The sequence below is a fragment of the Eptatretus burgeri genome, chromosome 18 (assembly GCF_056783735.1).
Source record: "Eptatretus burgeri isolate ZD-2024b chromosome 18, Ebu_testis_v1, whole genome shotgun sequence".
Lineage (NCBI taxonomy): Eukaryota > Metazoa > Chordata > Myxini > Myxiniformes > Myxinidae > Eptatretus > Eptatretus burgeri.
In genome coordinates, this window is record NC_140978.1 from 5,531,236 (window position 1) to 5,548,642 (window position 17,407).

The window sequence follows — 17,407 nt, forward strand, 5'->3', positions numbered from 1 at the left end:
CCTGAATTCAAATCCCACTTGGCTGTTGAATTAATACCAGGTGGGGTTGACTTTGCCTGTCATCCTTCTGAGGTTGGCAATATGAGTGCCAGCTGCAACTTTTCCAACCACCTCACAATTTGTGTACTGGATATCACCTTTGTGTACCACCTCATGGGGAAGTTTGATTGACTGAAGGTATCCTGTGTCGGAGTGGTGACCCATCCAGTATTGTTCCCAATAGCAAAGGAGAGTGCTTTGCAGCACCAATGCTCTGCACAGAATATGGTCCCAATAGATGGGTGGATACAGTTGGATTCCTAAAACCAATGGACCCATAACAGTTCATCGTTGGTCACTCGACCCATCTCAAAACCACGATCCAACCCACTGCCCTCACTCTCCACTCACACCAACTCTCCAAAAGATTAACCACATTTATCATCCCCGATTCTGAAAACCAATGGACCCGTAACAGTTCATCGTTGGTCACTCGACCCATCACAAAACCACGATCCAACCCACTGCCCTCACTTTCCACCCACACCACTTCTCCAAAAGATTAACCACATTTATCATCCCCTGAAATTTAAACAGTATTCCCAAGGGAGGTGTGTTTAAATGATATACCTTCCTGGATTGAAAGTTTTGGGTTCTGGTTAACATTGTTTGATGTTCTCTTCTGAACAATTATCTCGTGATTCTGAGACGAGGTATCAAACCCCATTTAATATGCAGAAATGGCAACGTCCAATGATTCCTCATAAAATCCTTTCCCGATTATATGGACAAGCTTTCACATGAGGCTCAGACACAAAAACCATCCATCCTTGGGACCATACTCTGTGCAGAGCGTTGGTGCTGCAAAGCACTCCAAGGCTATTGGGCACAATCATGGAGGGGTCACCACTCCGAAAAAGGATACCAGCAAGCTGGCACTCATTTTGCAGACCTCGGAAGGATGACAGGCAGAGTCAACCCCACCTGGTATTAATTCAACGGTAGAGGGGGATTTGAACTCAGGCTCCTGGGATCCCAAGCCCACCACCGAACCATTAAAGCCAACACAAAGCAAACACACATTCACAATGACAATTAAAAATCGTAAATCATTGGTTTCATTCAATAAAATTTAAATTTTATTTCAGAATGTAACAATTCAACAAATCCCCTTGTGGATAGAATGGCCGGCTTAATGGATTCAAACAGGTGACGACAATGGACGAATATTATCTTTTCCTGAACAATATTGTTGCAATAACATGAGCAAAGTAGAACGGAATGCGGTAGAGCACATACGTCCACCAGGCTGAATAGTTTACATGTTGTATCCCACTGATCGGGCAGATCTGGATTCGGACCTGAACCAAAATCGAATCGGCTTGTTCTTGTCACCGACCCAACTCACCCACCTAGTTTTGTCATAACTCATCCACAAATTTTTGAGTTCTCATGCTATACATCGTTTTTGGGGCGGACAGGATAGCCGACAGGTACGCACACTCGTCTCTTCAAGCTGCTTGGCCTGGGTTCGATTCCCGACCTAGCTATAAACAGTCAGTCTGGTATTCATCAATATGTGTGCCATCCCTCGGATGGAATTAAACTGGCCGTCCTGTCTGCTGGTATTAGTTAGTGTACAGTTAAGATTCCATGGTGTCCTTTGCAAAGAATAGGTGAGCTATCTCCGGCACCATGGACAAATTCCAAATTCCTGCCCTAACTCGTCGAATGTCAGGCCTGGCGAGGCGGTTTGTGAAGAATTGGGGAAAGCTTTGCCGGGCTGACCCCACAAGAAAGGTGGGATCATGGTGGCTGTTAAAGAACATGAAAGAAGAAGTGCTATGTATAGTTTTTGACCACTTCTCCCAACGGTGAAGAATCACTTTAAAAATTCTCATAGCCGGATCCGGAACTTCACCAAAATCGAATCAATTCGTCCTTGTCACACTCCCAACTCCTCCCCCAAGTTTCTTCTGAATCTGTCCACAACCTTTTTGAGATATCGTGCTCTTAAACAAACAGGGGTGAATACATGTTCCCCATCCACCTTCGGTGGCACAGGTATTAACAAACGAACAAAGTAATCACAGTGTCAATCGTCGTTTAAAAAATATGCGGCGAACAAATTTTCATCAAAAACACCTGTTAAATTAAACCGAAAAAACAATGGTATTTCGATCGTAATAAAACTTTTAATAAATGCACGATCGAGAATTCAAAGAACTCATATTGGGACAACAAGCATTTCCTTGATTATGACACATAGAGGCATTTGTGATGTCATAATACACCGATTGTGCAGGTGGCAGAAGGCAGGATATCTTCACACGACGAGCAGCGAAAGTTGCAGCTCCCGAGTTCTTCAAGATATTTCATCAAAAACCTTCGTTTCTACAGAACAAAGTATTTCCAAACATTCTTGGTATCGAATATTGCACAATATAAAATGTGTCCATGGGTTACAAACTCGGATGTGAAATCAGAACGACTGTTTTCTCTTTGTAAATATGATAGTTTGTTCTGTATGATAACCTCATTTTGGGAAAATCGAATGTAGATCCTGATGAAACTTGTGGGAATTTATAGTTTTAAAATCGACAGAGGAGGTTGTGATCAGTAAGTCCTTGGTAAAACGCATGTATACTGTATATGTATATATATATATATATATATATATATATATATATATATATATATATATATATATATATATATATATATATATATATATATATATATATATATATATACCATGCCGTTCCTCGATGTAATGCCTCAATGTTATTGTTGATCATGCACCCTTCATGACTATTTGATGAATGTAAAATTATAATTAGTCCGTGCTCGCGAAGCGATAAGTGGGCTCCAGCGATCAGTCCCATCGGTTTGTCTGTGCGTACGTGCGTACATGTCTGCATTTTGGTATTCCCTTTTTTCTGGAACCGCTTGTCGGATAAAGACGAAATTTTTACATTCGGAGTGACTACTCATGTGGAATGTTGGAATGGTACTTATGATGTCTTAGGTCACGTGGTTTGACAGCCATGTTGGAAAAGAGGAGAAACATTGAACCTCTGTATCTCCAAAACTGCTCAATGGAAAAAATTGAAACTTGGCACATCGCAAGTACTCCTCATGGGGAATAAGAATGTTTTTCTTTATGATGTCACAGGCGACTTCGTTATGACATCATAATTGCACATGTATAACGCTATATCCAATTAGTATGAAAATGTTTGAGGGTCATCTTGGGATAAATTGGTCAACGGAAATAATATTTATAATGTGCTGTTAGGGTTAGAGTTAGGGTTAGCATCAAGAGGGAACAATTGAGAGGAGATGCGCAGTGATGAGTATTGCAAGTCACATGGTTTGGCAGCCATATTCGATTTACACAAAAACCTTTCAAAACCCTCTTCTCCACAAAAGCAAGACAGATCAAGGGGAAACTTCACACACATGTTCCCCAAGCCTTGTGTGTACAACGGTGTTCGTTCTCGACTCGGACAACATAGACAGCCGGATTGGTGCTTCGCAGGCAGGGTGATGAATCACACAATGTGCATTGTCCTTCAGATGAACGTTAAGCGCCTGAGGATGAGTCTGCCAGGTGGCAACATTGGAGACTCTTGGATATTAAGCATCCCAGGATGTATTTTGTGAAATATTAAACGTTTGTTCACCTGGTGAGGATAAAAATCCCAAGGCGGCGCCGAGCCGCGGGTGCAAAAAGCGACCTTTCCGAGGAGAAGTCGGATCAGGAATGATACACGTCCACTTCTGATCCGTCCAATCAGCAAGCGCGGGGCGATTTGGCCCCGCCTCCAGGCGTGCCGGAGTAGAATCGATATATGCAAATTCGAGGATCAGGGGAGATTCACGCCCCTTTTTCTCTGTCCAATGGGCGAGCGGGGCTCCACCCCCGAGCTCGTTCTGATCTAGAAATTTGCATATGGGTTCTCCTACACCACTATAAAGCGCCGAGCGCGGGGCGAATTTAGTCAATTTTGGGCTCAGGCGAGTTGGAGAAGTGTGGCAGCGGGAGAGTTTTTCGGTCAAGGGAGTTGGAGAAGAGTCAAGGCGAGTTGGAGAAGTGTGGCAGCGGCAGAGTGTGGCAGCAGCAGTCAAGTCGGTTCTGGAGGAGAGTCAGTCTGTCGGAGGTCGGAGTCTGTCGGGGTTCGGAGTCTGTCGGGGAGCTGCAGAGAGGGGAAGCCGGGAGCGCGGTCGAGGTCGCAGTGAAGTCGCTCGTCGCGGGACCCAAGCAAGCCAGCTGTCCTCTTTCCCCAGAGCATCAATAATTCCGCCCTTTTTCCCCCCGCGCTGAGATAGTGCGAAAAGGGGGCCTTGTTCCCACCCCACTCCAAGCAGTGCCAACGAAACCCGCGAAGGAGCGCGAGTCGGGGCACCGCCGCCACATTTGCGGCTCATCACAAGACGGGTAGGCTCCACCCGGTCTCGTGGCCCACAGGCCCGTCTGTCCCCTTGTCGTTGAGGGTGGCCCTTTTCTTTTGCTTTTGAGTATATGTGTTGTCGGCGCCGTCTGTAAAGTAAAACTGTGTAAGTGTTGCCGTGTGCTCGCGTAGTCGGTAGTAGATCTGCATTGTTGTGTTTCTTTTGTTACATTTGCTTTTGGTGCATAATTGTTGTAATTGTATATGTGTGCTTTCCGTGTGCCACGGAATAAATGTGCCTTATGTTGAACTGTTTTTCCCGTTTCGCTTCGTCTTTTCTTTAATTGAATCTCCATCTTGCTTCACGTAAAGGGTTGGTGGTGGGCTTAGTATGCCCGATAATTAATCGGAACCATCGACGCCGACGTTAACACCGCTCGGTTATCCCGATAGTACGGAACGGGTCGCTTAAGTGGCCCGTGTCCGGAGTCGATCTGCGGCGAGGTGCGATCGCCGGGTCTACCCTCCGTGTGGGTACTTAGGTAGGTCGAATTTGGCGAACAACGCTATCCCACGCGGGGGGCCGATTGGCACGATCGTGGTGAGGCTGAAAGGCCCACCCGTGACTAGTTCCCGGCGTTAGTCCGAGAGGGTCACGACAGAATTGTCCGTCCGGTGGGCGACGTGCCGCGATTCGAGTTACGTGGCCGCTCGCACGCCGGCGGGCGCGAATTCGCAACAATATATCTATATATATATATATATATATATATATATATATATATATATATATATATATATATATATATATATATATATATATGTATATATATATATATATATATGGATATATATATATATATATATGTATATGTATATATATAATAATATAAATAAATATGGATATATATATATATATATATATAAATAAATATGGATATACATATATATATATATATATATATATATATGTATATTTATATGTATATATATATATATATATATATATGGATATACATACACTGTATATATATATATATATATATATATATATATATATATATATATATATATATATATATATATATATATATATATATATATATATATATATATATATATATATATATATATATATATATATATATATATATATATATATATATATATATATATATATATGTATATTTACAATCACATTTCTATATATATATATATATATATATATGTATATTTACAATCACATTTCTATATATATATATATATATATATATATATATATATATATATATTTACAATCATATATATATATATATATATATATATATATATATATATTTACAATCATATATATATATATATATATATATATATATATATATATATATATATAGAAAGGTTGTAAAACTATCACAGCATAAACTCTGAGCACTACAATGGCCTATTTGGTTATATCATGGGTTCCGTAGTTGGTGCATATCATGGTTCAAGCCTGGTCAAACCTTTATTGTGACTTTTATGAGACCCACGCCATGGCTTAATAGTTAGCGCGTCTGAGTACCCATCCTCATTCGATGTACCCACCGCCCAATCAACCTGCTTAGGTAAATGAGGGAGTCACATGAGGTGACTTCAGCTATCGCGGGGGTGGTTTATCCTTGGTTTCCTCCCGGTTTTCCATCATATTAAGTAGTACGGAGTAAGAAATGGAGAATCCGTCGTCATATAAGCGAAATACCCTTGAGTATGGCGTTGAACACCAATCAAACAAAAAAACAATGACCGTTTAATGTTGAAAAAAATAATCTGTGATCACCAAAGTCATGTAATGTATGCTAATAACCATCAAGCATGAATTTGCTACACATCCTGGGTTAAAATTGCATGGCAATTATTAAACAAGGGAATAACCAGTGATGTCAGTTTGCAACATTGATTCATTCTTTGCTCTTAAATTAAATAACACAGAAGCTTGGCAAATGCTACATGCTTAATTTGATCGGCCAATGATCACTCTTCCTTTTACTGGAAAATAAATCTATATGACAGTTATTAAACAGTCCACCAAAGTCTTGAAACTTTGTTTTTCAGTTTCTTCAAAATTGACTTATCCTGACATCTCTGGTTTTCGCCTTGTGGTCTTCATATATGTATGTATGTATATATATATATGTATATATATATATATATATATATATATATATATATATATATATATATATATATATATATATATATATATATATATATATATATATATATATATATATATATATATATAACCATGAGCACAAAGGGGCTTTCAAAAGACCTCCCGAATAAAGTTGTGGAAAGGTACAGATCAAGGGATGGGTGTAAAAATATTTCAAAAGCTTTGAATATCCCTTGCAGCATAGTCAAGACAATCATTAAGAAGTGAAAGGCATATGGTACCACCAAGACCCTGCCTCGATCATGCCGTCCCTCCAAATTGGATGAAAAACCAAGGAGAAGACTAATCAGAAAGGCCACCAAGAGGCCAATGGCAACTTTAAAAGAGCTGCAGGCCTTTACGGCAAAGATTGGTCACTGTGTACAAGTGACAACAATATCCCAAGCACTCCACAAGTCTAGCCTGCATGGTAGGGTGGCAAGAAGGAAGCCATTCCCAAAAAACCCCACCTTAAGTCCCATTTGACAGATGTACACCACTCCTGAGATTCTGAAGCCATGTGGGAAAAGTTTTTTGGTCTGACGAAGCAAACGTGGAACTTTTTGGCCTAAATGCAAAACATTTCGTTTGGTGCATACCCACCACAGTACATCACCAAAAGAACACCATCCTGACGGTGAAGCATGATGGTGGCAGCAACATTTTATGGGGATGTTTCTCATCAGCAGGGACTGGGACACTTGGCAGAATACAAAGGGAAAATGGATGAAGCAAAATACAGAAAAATCCGAGAGGAAAACCTTCTGCCCTCTGCAAGAGAGCTAAAATTGGATGAAATTTCACCTTTCAGCATGACAACGACCCGAAGCACCCAGCCAAAGCTACACTGGAGTGGCTGAGGAATAAAAACGATAAATGTCCTTGACTGGCCCAGTCAGAGCCCCTACCTAAAACCAATTAAAAATCTGTGGCATGACTTGAAGATTGCTGTCCATCAATGTTCCCCATGCAACTTAACTGAGTTTGAACAGTTTTATACAGAAGAATTGGCAAATATTACCAAATCAAGGTGTGCAAAGTTGGTAGAGATCGAGCCGGACGAGCCCAACAGACTCACAGCTGTAATGACTGTTAAAAGGTTCTTCTTCCAAGTATTAACTCAGGGGGGTGGACACTTATCCAACCAAGATATTCTCGTTTTGTATTTTTATTTAATTATATGAAATTTGTAGAATTTGTTTTTCACTTCCAAGTAGTGGGTTACGATGTGTAAAAAAGGTGGAAAAAGTCTGATTTCATGCAATTTCATTCCAGGCTATAAGGCAACAAAAGGTAAAAGTTTTGCAAGGGGGAGTAGACTTTCAAAAGGCACTGGATTTCAATGAGTCTATTAAGTTCTCCAAATAGGACTATTGCAACAACTTAAAGTTATTAACACCACAGTTGCATTTATTTAATTTTCCATCTTCGATGTTCGGCTGCGGATTTCTTGATGACTTTTAATTTTAGGAGGAATTTTGGAAGAATTGTTTGTTGTTCTTATATTTTCACTTTGCACTAAGTTTTATGGCTTGATGTCGTGGAGTTCTAACTCTGAATTTGTTTGTTACAGAATGATCGACTCATCTGAAGATAATGAATTCTGCCCAGGCTCCACAACAACTGTCATTTTTAATGAGTTGCGCATGAAAGGAGAGCTCTGTGATGCTGCACTGATTGTGAACGGAGAGCATGTCAATGTTCACAAAAACATTTTATGCTGTTTCAGCAAATATTTCAGGTATGTTGAACTTAACTGTTGTAGTAATTAAATATGACATAATTTCATGAAGCCAATGAATTTGTGGGGACAGAGGGCAGGGAGGAGAGGGATAGAAAAATGCTCACGTCATTTGATGTTCAATGAATGACTCAAAAAAAAGGAAGCCCTCTTATTTTCCTTTTCAAAACGTTTAATCATTACACAAAACAATATTTAAGAAACATTGCCATTTTCCATCCCTGACGAAATTGAAGCAAGGGATGGAAAATGACACAGACGACTGCAGTGCGAACCTTCCCGGGTCACATTGTGGTGGTGTGTGGTGGAGTTGTGCTGTGGTTCGTCCACCAGATGGCAGTCTCCTTTGGTAAACCTGAGGCGGTCCCTTTGGTTGAGTTCCTGGAATATCCTATCCCAAAGAGAGGATGATCACCTGTCTCTGTAATCATCTGAGCTGAAGCGTTTGGACATGGGTATTGCGGTACTCTCTGAGGTTCAGAGACCGGATTGCAGTGAGATACTGGCGGATAGTTACACATGCAATTGGTCTGGTCGCTCTGATGGTTACCATACCCAAGGAGTTGCTGTAGCTGTGTCCAATGAACTGACACCAATGAAAATTGAGGTAACACCGGTCAACGAGCGTATCATGAGACTAAGGATTCGTCACTCCTTGGGTGGCATTTCCCTGGTCTCTGTATATGCTCCTACTGAGGCGAGTGATCTCACCGTGAAGGAAGGCATTCCATGCCATGCTCGAGCCTGTGGTTGATTATTGCCCCAGGCAAGATACACTTCGAATCTTGGGGATTTCAATGAATCCACTGGAAATGATAGGGATGGATATGAACCATGTGTTGGTCCCCATGGATCTGGAACTGTGAACCAGAATAGCACTAAGTTCCTTGACTTTGCAAGAAGTCATGGACTAAGGGTGGCTCGTTCATGGTTTCAGCACCCACAAGCTAATCTCTGGACCTGGTATTCCAATGCTTGTGGTGTGGTAAATGAGATTGGCCTAGTGCTCATTGATTGTCGCTGGAGGATTATCCAGAACTGCAGGGTCAACCGTAGTGCTCAGTTCCTCAAAACCGACCAAAGGCTTGTTGCAGTAACTCTGAAGTTGCAACTTAAATCTGCGAGAATGGTACCATCCCAGCCTTGGCTGGATGTTGGCAAGCTCAAGGATGAGAGGGCAGCTGATGGGGTATGGCACTACCAATACCTGTGCATGAGGATGAAAGTCCGAGTCTTCGGGTGGTTCTTGGTTCTTACAGTCTTGCTCTACCAATGTGAGACTTGGACTCTGACCAGGGATCTGGGACGGCGACTTAATTCGTTTGGTACCAGGTCTCTTCAGAGAATCCTTGGCTATCGCTGGTCAGACTTTGTGTCCAACGAGCGGTTGCTGAGTGAGACTCAAATATGATTTGTTACCTGCATCATCTGTGAGAGTCAGCTGTGGCTGTGTGGACATGTGGCTCAATTTCCTGACGCTGATCCTGCTCACCAGATTCTCTCAGCGAGGGAGCCTTGTGAGTGCAGAAGGGCAATGGGCCGACCACGTACCTTGTGGTTACAGCAGGTTGATTGGCATCTCAAGGAGATGGGGATGGGTGCAGCATCTTCCTGGGGGATGGCCAGACGGAGGTCCCTGGAGTACCGGCGTAAAGTGGATGCAGCGACGCGCTGCCCCGGTGCATGCTCCCATGCCTGACCTGACCTGACGAAATGTGGTTCTACCAAAGTAAATCAACAAATGTGTGCTTTTGGGGTGGGAAGATTGATTGTTTGTTGTGTATATCACGTGTAGATCGTTTCTTGCTATAATACTCACTACATATAAAGTCCAAAAAGCTGACATGTGATTGTCCCAGAAAGTAGAACCATGACCTTCACCAATACGGGACTTTCAAAATGACAAAAGAGTGCTGTGCCATCCAAGAGTGCTGGGGGAACATGTGCAGAAACACCAAAGCGGCGGTGTTCAGGGCTCCCTAACGTATATCGTGTGAAGGAGAAAAGGATTCTGACCTAAAATGGCTCACAAATCTTCTCATATCAGCGGAAAACAATTGGAAAGTACCTGAGAAAAAGGGATGTGTCTCTGTTCAACGAAAGAGTTGGAGAACTTTCACAGCTTGCCAAAGGGGCAACTGCCCATCTTGCAAACTCCCGAAGATGTGTGCAGGTGCAAGGCCCGAGTACACGGGTGTGTGCTACCCAAACCACTGATGGATCGCTCCCAGTGAGTGGACTTTCAACATTGTGGGAGTGCCTCCTGTTAGCATGTCAGGTTTGGTGATTTATTTCATGGACAACTACAATTGGAAAGACGATGCTGTGTGTCATTACCAAGTAACGCTGAACAACTCTTCGAGAAAGGACATATTTGTGATATGGAAATACGCAAAGCTTGAGCCAGCTATTATTTATGTGGGAGAGAGATGTACCAGGTAGACTTCCCTGAGGAAGACATCATATCTGGTTTGAGTGCTTCTGAACACCAGGGAAGGACATACTGTATCTGAGGCTTGTTCATGTGCAGGGTGAGTTTAAAATGAACTTTTAAAATTGTATTTACTATTAATCATATTTGAGGGAGGTGGAATGAGGAGTGTTATGTTTAATGAGAGAAGGAATGAGGAGTGTTATGTTTAATGAGAGAAGGAATGAGGAGTGTTATGTTTAATGAGAGATGGAATGAGTGTTATGTTTAATGAGAGAAGGAATGAGGATTGTTATGTTTAATGAGAGATGGAATGAGGAGTGTTATGTTTAATGAGAGATGGAATGAGGAGTGTTATGTTTAATGAGAGAAGGAATGAGGAGTGTTATGTTTAATGAGAGAAGGAATGAGGATTGTTATGTTTAATGAGAGATGGAATGAGGAGTGTTATGTTTAATGACAGATGGAATGAGGAGTGTTATGTTTAATGAGAGATGGAATGAGGAGTGTTATGTTTAATGACAGATGGAATGAGGAGTGTTATGTTTAATGAGAGATGGAATGAGGAGTGTTATGTTTAATGAGAGATGGAATGAGGAGTGTTATGTTTAATGACAGATGGAATGAGGAGTGTTATGTTTAATGAGAGATGGAATGAGGAGTGTTATGTTTAATGAGAGAAGGAATGAGGAGTGTTATGTTTAATGAGAGAAGGAATGAGGATTGTTATGTTTAATGAGAGAAGGAATGAGGAGTGTTATGTTTAATGACAGATGGAATGAGGAGTGTTATGTTTAATGAGAGATTGAATGAGGATTGTTATGTTTAATGAGAGAAGGAATGAGGAGTGTTATGTTTAATGAGAGAAGGAATGAGGAGTGTTATGTTTAATGAGAGATGGAATGAGGAGTGTTATGTTTAATGAGAGAATGAATGAGGAGTGTTATGTTTAATGAAAGATGGAATGAGGAGTGTTATGTTTAATGAGAGATGGAATGAGGAGTGTTATGTTTAATGAGAGATTGAATGAGGAGTGTTATGTTTAATGAGAGATGGAATGAGGAGTGTTATGTTTAATGAGAGATTGAATGAGGAGTGTTATGTTTAATGAGAGATTGAATGAGGAGTGTGATGTTTAATGAGAGATGGAATGAGGAGTGTTATGTTTAATGAGAGATTGAATGAGGAGTGTTATGTTTAATGAGAGATTGAATGAGGAGTGTTATGTTTAATGAGAGAAGGAATGAGGAGTGTTATGTTTAATGAGAGAAGGAATGAGGAGTGTTAAGTTTAATGAGAGATGGAATGAGGAGTGTTATGTTTAATGAGAGATTGAATGAGGAGTGTTATGTTTAATGAGAGATTGAATGAGGAGTGTTATGTTTAATGAGAGATGGAATGAGGAGTGTTATGTTTAATGAGAGATGGAATGAGGAGTGTTATGTTTAATGAGAGATTGAATGAGGAGTGTTATGTTTAATGACAGATGGAATGAGGAGTGTTATGTTTAATGAGAGAAGGAATGAGGAGTGATAAGTTTAATGAGAGATGGAATGAGGAGTGTTATGTTTAATGAGAGAAGGAATGAGGAGTGTTATGTTTAATGAGAGATGGAATGAGGAGTGTTATGTTTAATGAGAGATTGAATGAGGAGTGTTATGTTTAATGACAGATGGAATGAGGAGTGTTATGTTTAATGACAGATGGAATGAGGAGTGTTATGTTTAATGAGAGATGGAATGAGGAGTGTTATGTTTAATGAGAGATGGAATGAGGAGTGTTATGTTTAATGAGAGATGGAATGAGGAGTGTTATGTTTAATGCGAAAAGGAATGAGGAGTGTTATGTTAAATGAGAGAAGGAATGAGGAGTGTTATGTTTAATGAGAGATGGAATGAGGAGTGTTATGTTTAATGAGAGATTGAATGAGGAGTGTTATGTTTAATGAGAGAAGGAATGAGGAGTGTCATGTTTAATGAGAGATTGAATGAGGAGTGTTATGTTTAATGAGAGATGGAATGAGGAGTGTTATGTTTAATGAGAGAAGGAATGAGGAGTGTTATGTTTAATGAGAGATTGAATGAGGAGTGTTATGTTTAATGAGAGAAGGAATGAGGAGTGTTATGTTTAATGAGAGATGGAATGAGGAGTGTTATGTTTAATGAGAGATGGAATGAGGAGTGTTATGTTTAATGAGAGAAGGAATGAGGAGTGTTATGTTTAATGAGAGATTGAATGAGGAGTGTTATGTTTAATGAGAGATGGAATGAGGAGTGTTATGTTTAATGAGAGAAGGAATGAGGAGTGTTATGTTTAATGAGAGAAGGAATGAGGAGTGTTATGTTTAATGAGAGATGGAATGAGGAGTGTTATGTTTAATGAGAGATGGAATGAGGAGTGTTATGTTTAATGAGAGAAGGAATGAGGAGTGTTATGTTGAATGAGAGATGGAATGAGGAGTGTTATGTTTAATGAGAGATTGAATGAGGAGTGTTATGTTTAATGAGAGATTGAATGAGGAGTGTTATGTTGAATGAGAGATGGAATGAGGAGTGTTATGTTTAATGAGAGATGGAATGAGGAGTGTTATGTTTAATGAGAGATGGAATGAGGAGTGTTATGTTTAATGAGAGATTGAATGAGGATTGTTATGTTTAATGAGAGAAGGAATGAGGAGTGTTATGTTTAATGAGAGATTGAATGAGGAGTGTTATGTTTAATGAGAGATTGAATGAGGAGTGTTATGTTTAATGAGAGATGGAATGAGGAGTGTTATGTTTAATGAGAGATTGAATGAGGATTGTTATGTTTAATGAGAGAAGGAATGAGGAGTGTTATGTTTAATGAGAGAAGGAATGAGGAGTGTTATGTTTAATGACAGATGGAATGAGGAGTGTTATGTTTAATGACAGATGGAATGAGGAGTGTTATGTTTAATGACAGATGGAATGAGGAGTGTTATGTTTAATGAGAGAAGGAATGAGGAGTGTTATGTTTAATGAGAGAAGGAATGAGGAGTGTTATGTTTAATGAGAGATTGAATGAGAAGTGTTATGTTTAATGAAAGATGGAATGAGGAGTGTTATGTTTAATGAGAGAAGGAATGAGGAGTGTTATGTTTAATGAGAGATTGAATGAGGAGTGTTATGTTTAATGAGAGATTGAATGAGGAGTGTTATGTTTAATGATAGATGGAATGAGGAGTGTTATGTTTAATGACAGATGGAATGAGGAGTGTTATGTTTAATGATAGATGGAATGAGGAGTGTTATGTTTAATGACAGATGGAATGAGGAGTGTTATGTTTAATGAGAGATGGAATGAGGAGTGTTATGTTTAATGACAGATGGAATGAGGAGTGTTATGTTTAATGAGAGATGGAATGAGGAGTGTTATGTTTAATGAGAGATGGAATGAGGAGTGTTATGTTTAATGACAGATGGAATGAGGAGTGTTATGTTTAATGAGAGATGGAATGAGGAGTGTTATGTTTAATGAGAGAAGGAATGAGGAGTGTTATGTTTAATGAGAGAAGGAATGAGGATTGTTATGTTTAATGAGAGAAGGAATGAGGAGTGTTATGTTTAATGACAGATGGAATGAGGAGTGTTATGTTTAATGAGAGATTGAATGAGGATTGTTATGTTTAATGAGAGAAGGAATGAGGAGTGTTATGTTTAATGAGAGAAGGAATGAGGAGTGTTATGTTTAATGAGAGATGGAATGAGGAGTGTTATGTTTAATGAGAGAATGAATGAGGAGTGTTATGTTTAATGAAAGATGGAATGAGGAGTGTTATGTTTAATGAGAGATGGAATGAGGAGTGTTATGTTTAATGAGAGATTGAATGAGGAGTGTTATGTTTAATGAGAGATGGAATGAGGAGTGTTATGTTTAATGAGAGATTGAATGAGGAGTGTTATGTTTAATGAGAGATTGAATGAGGAGTGTGATGTTTAATGAGAGATGGAATGAGGAGTGTTATGTTTAATGAGAGATTGAATGAGGAGTGTTATGTTTAATGAGAGATTGAATGAGGAGTGTTATGTTTAATGAGAGAAGGAATGAGGAGTGTTATGTTTAATGAGAGAAGGAATGAGGAGTGTTAAGTTTAATGAGAGATGGAATGAGGAGTGTTATGTTTAATGAGAGATTGAATGAGGAGTGTTATGTTTAATGAGAGATTGAATGAGGAGTGTTATGTTTAATGAGAGATGGAATGAGGAGTGTTATGTTTAATGAGAGATGGAATGAGGAGTGTTATGTTTAATGAGAGATTGAATGAGGAGTGTTATGTTTAATGACAGATGGAATGAGGAGTGTTATGTTTAATGAGAGAAGGAATGAGGAGTGATAAGTTTAATGAGAGATGGAATGAGGAGTGTTATGTTTAATGAGAGAAGGAATGAGGAGTGTTATGTTTAATGAGAGATGGAATGAGGAGTGTTATGTTTAATGAGAGATTGAATGAGGAGTGTTATGTTTAATGAGAGATGGAATGAGGAGTGTTATGTTTAATGAGAGATTGAATGAGGAGTGTTATGTTTAATGAGAGATGGAATGAGGAGTGTTATGTTTAATGAGAGATTGAATGAGGAGTGTTATGTTTAATGAGAGATGGAATGAGGAGTGTTATGTTTAATGAGAGAAGGAATGAGGAGTGTTATGTTTAATGAGAGAAGGAATGAGGAGTGTTATGTTTAATGAGAGATGGAATGAGGAGTGTTATGTTTAATGAGAGATGGAATGAGGAGTGTTATGTTTAATGAGAGAAGGAATGAGGAGTGTTATGTTGAATGAGAGATGGAATGAGGAGTGTTATGTTTAATGAGAGATTGAATGAGGAGTGTTATGTTTAATGAGAGATTGAATGAGGAGTGTTATGTTGAATGAGAGATGGAATGAGGAGTGTTATGTTTAATGAGAGATGGAATGAGGAGTGTTATGTTTAATGAGAGATGGAATGAGGAGTGTTATGTTTAATGAAAGATGGAATGAGGAGTGTTATGTTTAATGAGAGAAGGAATGAGGAGTGTTATGTTTAATGAGAGATTGAATGAGGAGTGTTATGTTTAATGAGAGATTGAATGAGGAGTGTTATGTTTAATGATAGATGGAATGAGGAGTGTTATGTTTAATGACAGATGGAATGAGGAGTGTTATGTTTAATGAGAGAAGGAATGAGGAGTGTTATGTTTAATGACAGATGGAATGAGGAGTGTTGTTTAATGACAGATGGAATGAGGAGTGTTAAGTTTAATGAGAGATGGAATGAGGAGTGTTATGTTTAATGAGAGATTGAATGAGGAGTGTTATGTTTAATGAGAGATGGAATGAGGAGTGTTATGTTTAATGAGAGATGGAATGAGGAGTGTTATGTTTAATGAGAGATGGAATGAGGAGTGTTATGTTTAATGAGAGAAGGAATGAGGAGTGTTATGTTTAATGAGAGATTGAATGAGGAGTGTTATGTTTAATGAGAGATTGAATGAGGAGTGTTATGTTTAATGAGAGATGGAATGAGGAGTGTTATGTTTAATGACAGATGGAATGAGGAGTGTTATGTTTAATGAGAGATGGAATGAGGAGTGTTATGTTTAATGAGAGATTGAATGAGGAGTGTTATGTTTAATGAGAGAAGGAATGAAGAGTGTTATGTTTAATGAGTGATGGAATGAGGAGTGTTATGTTTAATGAGAGATTGAATGAGGAGTGTGATGTTTAATGAGAGATTGAATGAGGAGTGTTATGTTTAATGAGAGATGGAATGAGGAGTGTTATGTTTAATGAGAGAAGGAATGAGGAGTGTTATGTTTAATGACAGATGGAATGAGGAGTGTTATGTTTAATGAGAGATGGAATGAGGAGTGTTATGTTTAATGAGAGATGGAATGAGGAGTGTTATGTTTAATGAGAGATGGAATGAGGAGTGTTATGTTTAATGAGAGATGGAATGAGGAGTGTTATGTTTAATGAGAGATGGAATGAGGAGTGTTATGTTTAATGAGAGATGGAATGAGGAGTGTTATGTTTAATGAGAGATGGAATGAGGAGTGTTATGTTTAATGAGAGATGGAATGAGGAGTGTTATGTTTAATGAGAGATGGAATGAGGAGTGTTATGTTTAATGAGAGATGGAATGAGGAGTGTTATGTTTAATGAGAGAAGGAATGAGGAGTGTTATGTTTAATGACAGATGGAATGAGGAGTGTTATGTTTAATGACAGATGGAATGAGGAGTGTTATGTTTAATGACAGATGGAATGAGGAGTGTTATGTTTAATGACAGATGGAATGAGGAGTGTTATGTTTAATGACAGATGGAATGAGGAGTGTTATGTTTAATGAGAGAAGGAATGAGGAGTGTTATGTTTAATGAGAGATGGAATGAGGAGTGTTATGTTTAATGAGAGATGGAATGAGGAGTGTTATGTTTAATGAGAGATGGAATGAGGAGTGTTATGTTTAATGAGAGATGGAATGAGGAGTGTTATGTTTAATGAGAGATGGAATGAGGAGTGTTATGTTTAATGAGAGATGGAATGAGGAGTGTTATGTTTAATGAGAGATGGAATGAGGAGTGTTATGTTTAATGAGAGATGGAATGAGGAGTGTTATGTTTAATGAGAGATGGAATGAGGAGTGTTATGTTTAATGAGAGATTGAATGAG

The 17,407-nt window shown here is 39.1% G+C and overlaps 1 pseudogene across 1 annotated transcript in view; it reads left to right on the top strand.

Annotated features, from left to right (window-relative positions):
• Positions 1-2,300: 2,300 nt before the first annotated feature.
• LOC147008513 (kelch-like protein 10) overlaps positions 2,301-17,407 on the top strand; it is a 42,702-nt pseudogene continuing 27,595 nt past the window's right edge. The window contains exons 1-2 of the transcript XR_015053304.1: positions 2,301-2,385; positions 8,138-8,305. The product of XR_015053304.1 is annotated as a kelch-like protein 10 (transcript). The remainder of the gene's footprint in view (positions 2,386-8,137; positions 8,306-17,407) is intronic.